Below are 7,483 nucleotides of genomic sequence, written 5' to 3' on the forward strand. Positions count from 1 at the left end.
CTGTCAGATAATACTCAGTTTCTTCCTGAAAATGATTGCAATCACAAATTCTTTGGTATTATTCTCTTCATTTAATTTGCTTGCAAGGAAAAAACACAAAAGAGAACGAAGCAAAAATCAAATCATTGATCATTTCACACAAAACTCCACGGTATGCGTGGCCCCCTCAACCCCCAATCCTAGGATGCGTGGCTCCCTCATCCCCCAATCCTGAGATGAGTGTCCCTGTCATCCCCCAATCCTGGGATGCGTGGCCCCGTCATCCCCCAATCCTGGGATGCGTGGCCCCCTCATCTCCCAATCCTGAGATGAGTGGCCCCCTCATCCCCCAATCCTGGTATACGTGGCCCCCTCATCCCCCAATCCTGGTATGTGTGGTCCCCTCATCCCTTTCACGCTGCACACATACAAAAAAATAAACATTTATACTCACCTTTCTTCTCTGTGCTCCAGCGCTGCGGTGTCCTGTTCTTCTGAGGAGTGCGGCGCCGGAGTACGCACGTGCCCATACTTCGCTGTCCTGTGCCATTTTGCTGAAGACACACTGAAAATGTGTCTTCAGTAAAATGGCACCGGATAGCGCTATACGCATACGCCGACTACGACACCTTCACTCCTGCCCTGGTCTCTGGCGAGAAGAGAGGTGCTGTGGCAACGCTCCTCCCGGTCAGGTAAGTATGTAAGTATGGCGCCGGAGATCGTGGTATGCGTTCAGTGTCTTTTCATACTGCGAACTTTGGCGCCATATACTCCTCTTACCTGTAACAGCTCCATGCATTTATCTGTCTGGAGCCAGACTGCGCAGGCGTGTCTAGCTTGTGCAGTCTATAGAGGCTTCAGACAGAGGGACGCTTGTAGTGTTATATTATAGATACACATGCACAGCTTCACACTATAAGGTATGATAGTAGTGTGACGCTGTGCCTGTGTATATAACATCTAGTGGGGAGTTCACACTATAAACTATAAAGTGTTTACATAGCTCTATACTATATACTATTATATATTATATACCTCGTCGTGTAAAGCTGTGCATGTGTATATAATATATAATGAAGCGTTCACACTACATACCATAAAATGTATACATATCACTATACTATATACAAGAGCATCTCACTAAATTAAAATGTCATCAAAATGTTAATTTCAGTTCTTCAATACAAGAAGTGAAACTTATAGAGTCATTAAAAACAGAGTGATCTATTTCAAGTGTTTATTTCTGTTAATGTTGATGATTATGGCTTACAGCCAATGAAAACACAAAAGTTATTATTTCAGTAAATTAGAATAATTAACAAAAAACAAGCTTTTAAAAATGTCCCTTAGTCTGTTTCAGTAGGCTCCACAATCATGGGGAAGACTGCTGACTTGACAGTTGTCGAAAAGACAGTCATTGACAAACTCCACAAGGAGGGTAAGCCACAAAAGGTCATTGCTAAAGAAGCTGTCTTTTTACACACTGCTGTATCCAAGCATATTAATGAAAAGTTGCGTGGAAGGAAAACGTGTGGTAGATAAAGGTGCACTAGCAACCGGGATAACCGCAGCCTTGAAAGGATTTTTAAGAAAAGGCTATTCAAAAATTTGGGGGAGATTCACAAGGAGTGGACTGCTTCAAGAGCCACCACACACCGACGTATCCAGGACATGGGCTACAAGTGTCGCATTCCTTGTGTCAAGCCACTCATGACCAATAGACAACGCCAAAAGCGTCTTACCTGGGCCAAGGAGAAAAAGACCTGGACTGTTGTCAGTGGTCTAAGGTGTTGATTTCAGATGATAGTAAATTTTGCATTTCATTTGGAAATCAAGGTCTCAGGAGTCTGGAGGAAGAGTGGGGAGGCCACAATCCAAGCTGCTGGAGGTCTAGTGTGAAGTTTCCACAATCAGTGCTGGTTTGGGGAGCAATGTCATCTGCTGGTGCAGGTACACTGTGTTTTATCAAGACCAAAGTCAGCGCAGCCGTCTGCCAGGATATTTTATAGCACTTCATGCTTCCCTCTGCCGACAAGCTTTTAAGAGTTGAAAATTTCTCCAGCAGGACTTGGCACCTGTCCACACTGCCAAAAGTATCAATACCTGGTTTAAAAACAACAGTATGGCTGCGTGCACACGATGCTTTTTTCATGCGTTTATGCTGCGGATTTTCCGCTGCTTAAACGCATCAAAAACGCATGGTAATCCGCACCCCATGGTCCCCAATGGCATTCCGCAATGTCAATGCACATGCTGCGGATTTTTCCGCAGCGTTTCTGCAGCGCAAATAAATCCGCAGCATGTTCATTAATTTTGCGGAAGCGCCGCCATTGACTTGCATTGAGACGCATATAATGCGCGTCTGTACATTTATACAAGCGGATTATATGCGTCTCTATGTGCGGATGGTACCCAGTTCTGGAGGAGAGGAGACTCTCATCCAGACCTGGGTACCATTGTACCTGTAAAAAAAAGAATAAAATAATAAATAAAGTTTATATTCACCTGTCCGGCGGCCCCTGCAGCGCTTCTCCTTCCAGGACCTGAGATGACGTCGCGGTCATGTGACCGCAGGCTGTCTCGCGAGATGCCGGCAACCCGGAAGAAGCCAGGACGAGCGCGACAGCACACGCGGCGGGGGATCGGGGGTGAGTATAGCTTTATTTTTTTATTTTTACGGTCACACTATGTAAATCCATGCCTTTTGCATGGATTTAAATTGTGTGACCTAGTTGTCAAGCACTTTCCAAGTGATGCTATCGCTTGGAAAGTGCTCGTCAGTCCGCATGCAGAAACACATGCGTTAACGCATGTGGGTACGCATGTGAATCCGCATGTATTCTGCAGGAAAAACGCATGCACAATCTGCATGCGTTTTTTCTGCCAGGGAGATGCAGAAATGCTGCAGAAATTTTCTGCTTCATTTCTGCATCGTGGGCACATAGCCTATCACTGTGATTGATTGGCCAGCAAACTCGCCTGACCTTAACCCCATAGGCAATCTATCGGGTATTATCAAGAGGAGGATGAGATACACCAGACCCAACAATGCAGACGAGCTGAAGGCTGCTATCAAAGCAACCTGGGCTTCCATAACACCTCAGCAGTGCCACAGGCTGATCGCCTCCATGCCACATTGCCGCATTGATGCAATAATTGAGCCCCGACCAAGTACTGAGTGCATTCACTGAACATACATTTCAGTAGGCCAGCATTTTGGATTTTAAATTAATTTTTCAAGACGGCGTTATGAAGTATTCTAATTTACTGAGATAATGACTTTTGTATAATGATTGGCTGTAAGCCATAATCATCAACATTAACAGAAATAAACACTTGAAATAGATCACTCTGTTTGTAATGACGCTATATAATATATGAGTTTCACTTTTTGTATTGAAGAACTGAAATAAATTAACTTTTTGATGATATTCTAATTTAGTGAGAAGCACTTGTATACAGTGCTGAGCATAAGTGAGTACACCCCCTGTATTATCAGTACATTATTTTTACAATGCTCAGCATAAGGGCGGTTTCATGCGTCTGGATATTTCCGGGACTGGAAAAACCCATATCGGAGATATACATATCCGGTGTGTCTGTGTGTGTCACACTTGTGGCGCATCAGGATCACCCGTACCGGCGCCTGGGAATCAGTGTACAGTTCCCAAGCCCTGGGTGCTATATTCTGCCCTCATCATTGTTCTTTGCTCGCGCTGTGATCAGCACGAGCAAGAGACAAAGTTGGGTGTAGTAGTGTCTGCTCCTACAGTGTCTCAGTGTAAAATAAGATTAAAATAATAAAATACATTTACTCGCCTGTCACCACACGTACTGGACACACTGACATGTGAAAGAGCCCTAAGTAGGTACTCCCCCTTATTATTGGTACATTATATATACAGCACTCAGCTTAAGTAAGTACACCCCTCTATTATCAGAACATTATATACAAAGTGCTCAGTGTGTGTACACCCGTTTATTATTAGTACTTTATATAGCACTCAGCATAATTGAGTACACCCCCATATTATCAGTGCATTATATATACAGCAATCAGCATAAGTGAGTACAAACCCTGTATTATCAGTATATTATATAGAGTGCTTAGAGTAAGTGAGTGCACCCCCTGTATTTTCACAAAATTATATATAAAGCTCTCAGAATAAGTGAGCACACTCCTGTATTATCAATACATTATACATAAAGTACAGACCAAAAGTTTGGACACACCTTCTCATTTAAAGATTTTTCTGTATTTTCATGACTTTGAAAATTGTACATTCACACTGAAGGCATCAAAACTATGAATTAACACATGTGGAATTATATACTTAACAAAAAAGTGTGAAACAACTGAAAATATATCTTATATTCTAGGTTCTTCAAAGTAGCCACCTTTTGCTTTGATCACTGCTTTGCACACTCTTGGCATTCTCTTGATGAGCTTCAAGAGGTAGTCACCGGAAATGGTTTTCACTTCACAGGTGTGCCCTGTCAGGTTTAATAAGTGGGATTTCTTCTTGCCTTATAAATGGGGTTGGGACCATCAGTTGTGTTGTGCAGAAGTCAGGTGGATACACAGCTGATAGTCCTACTGAATAGACTGTTAGAATTTGTATTATGGCAAGAAAAAAGCAGCTAAGTAAAGAAAAACGAGTGGCCATCATTACTTTAAGAAATGAAGGTCAGTCAGTCCGAAAAATTGGGCAAACTTTGAAAGTGTCCCCAGGTGCAGTTGCAAAAGCCATCAAGCGCTACAAAGAAACTGGCTCACATGAGGACCGCCACAGGAAAGGAAGACCAAGAGTCACCTCTACTTCTGAGGATAAGTTTATCCGAGTCACCAGCCTTAGAAATCGCAGGTTAACAGCAGCTCAGATTAGAGACCAGGTCAATGTCACACAGAGTTCTAGCAGCAGACACATCTTTTCAACAACTGTTAAAAGGAGACTTTGTGCAGCAGGCCTTCATGGTAAAATAGCTGCTAGGAAACCACTGCTAAGGACAGGCAACAAGCAGAAGAGACAAGTTTGGGCTAAAGAACACAAGGAATGGACATTAGACCAGTGGAAATCTGTGCTTTGGTCTGATGAGTCCAAATTTGAGATCTTTGGTTCCAACCACCGTGTCTTTGTGCGACGCAGAAAAGGTGATCGGATGGACTCTACATGCCTGGTTCCCACCGTGAAGCATGGAGGAGGAGGTGTGATGGTGTGGGGGTGCTTTGCTGGTGACACTGTTGGGGATTTATTCAAAATTGAAGGCATACTGAACCAGCATGGCTACCACAGCATCTTGCAGCGGCATGCTATTCCATCCGGTTTGCGTTTAGTTGGACCATCATTTATTTTTCAACAGGACAATGACCCCAAACACACCTCCAGGCTGTGTAAGGGCTATTTGACCAAGAAGGAGAGTGATGGGGTGCTACGCCAGATGACCTGGCCTCCACAGTCACCAGACCTGAACCCAATCGAGATGGTTTGGGGTGAGCTGGACCGCAGAGTGAAGGCAAAAGGGCCAACAAGTGCTAAGCATCTCTGGGAACTCCTTCAAGATTGTTGGAAGACCATTTCCGGTGACTACCTCTTGAAGCTCATCAAGAGAATGCCAAGAGTGTGCAAAGCAGTCATCAAAGCAAAAGGTGGCTACTTTGAAGAACCTAGAATATAAGACATATTTTCAGTTGTTTCACACTTTTTTGTTAAGTATATAATTCCACATCTGTTAATTCATAGTTTTTATGCCTTCAGTGTGAATGTACAATTTTCATAGTCATGAAAATACAGAAAAATCTTTAAGTGAGAAAGTGTGTCCAAACTTTTGGTCTGTACTGTATATACAGTATATATATATATATATATATATATATATATATATATACACACACACACATACAGCGCTTAGCATAAGTGAGTACACCCCTGTATTATCAGTACATCCTATATAATGCTGGACTCGTCTTTCTTTCCAAAGCCGGGATGGGCGGAGACTGCTCAGTGTGGCGCCGGAGTCAGCACGTGCGCATACCGCACTACGGCGCCATTTTATTGAAGACACTGTGCTTGCGAATTCGCAGATACAGTGTCTTCAACAAAATGGAGCTGGATATCGCAGGATGCGCACGTGTCTACTCCTGCACCATTTTATTGAAGAATTCTACTACAACATCAGTATAGCAGTGCTCACAAGCCGGCCATCACCATTATCCTTATAGTCAGCTTGTGCGCACTGCTATGTTGACGTTGGAGTACATTACTTCAATAAAATAGGCGCTGTTTTATTGAAGACACTGTGTATGCAAATTTGCAGACCCAGTTTCTTTAAAAAAATGGTGCAGGATAGCGCTGTATGTGCACATGCTGACTCCAGCGCCATTAAAGGGGTTGTCCAGTACTTTATATTACCCCCCCCCCCCAATGTATCCCCCCGGGTCCCCTAAGGATTTTTGTAATTACCTTATGTTGCAGATACTGCCTGTGAGCAGCACGATCACTGGCCGCTCACAGGCATGACGTGAACCCCGACTACAGCCGGCTCTGACATCCGCTGATGTCACGACAAGTGCTGGCAGCAGCCAGGGGTCTCTGTCTTCTGCGTTCCGCGGTGGATGCCAGGCTGTGAGCGGGGTTACCCTCTACCCGCGTCACACCCAGCATCTACTGTGTGCTCTGCCTCTCCCCATTCATTGGGAAAGCGCGCGGTGGATGCTGGGTGTGACACGGGGTAGCCCCGCCCACAACCCAGCAGCCACCGCGGGGACCGCATCACTGATGTCACTCCTCACTTGTTGTGATGTCAGCGCGGGGTCACGTGATGCCTGTGAGCGGCCAAGGATAGCACCGCTCACAGGTAGAAACAGCAACCTAAGGTATTTACAAAAATCCTTAGGGGCCCCGGGGGGGGGATCCATTGTGGGGTAATAAAAAGTACTGGACAACTTCTTTAATAAAATTAAAAATGTACCAGTAAAAATGCTTGCCACGTGGGCGTAGAACGTGTTTAATAGCTAGTGCAATATATAGTGAGGCATTCACACTATAAGCTATACAGTTTATACATAGCTCTATACTGTCATATAGTAGATGCCTCGTTGTGTGAAACTGTGCCTGTGTATATAATATATAGTGGGTAGTTCACACTTTATATTGTATACATAGTAATACGCTATACTATCATATAGTATATACCTTGTATATAGTATAGAGCTCCGTAGATCACTACTAGCTTCACGATCACCCAATTAAGATTATTAGCTGCCACCACCAATCAGTTCCGGTCGATTGGATGCCTTATAGGTAGCGTGTGGCTTTGGGGGAGGAACGATTACAGAGCAAAAGAAACAGAACTATTACATTTTATATTTAATCCAAAGGGAGACAGTGTTTATGAAAAAATATACAAAAGATTTTACAAAGGGAGACAAAACAATACAGCATATACAGTTACAGAAATAAAAGGGATTAACAGAAAAGCTTACTATACCGATCGCAGAGACGAT

This window comes from Phyllobates terribilis, unplaced genomic scaffold, assembly GCF_046119375.1.
Source record: "Phyllobates terribilis strain yellow unplaced genomic scaffold, ASM4611937v1 Scaffold_461__1_contigs__length_1441779, whole genome shotgun sequence".
Classification (NCBI taxonomy): Eukaryota; Metazoa; Chordata; class Amphibia; order Anura; family Dendrobatidae; genus Phyllobates; species Phyllobates terribilis.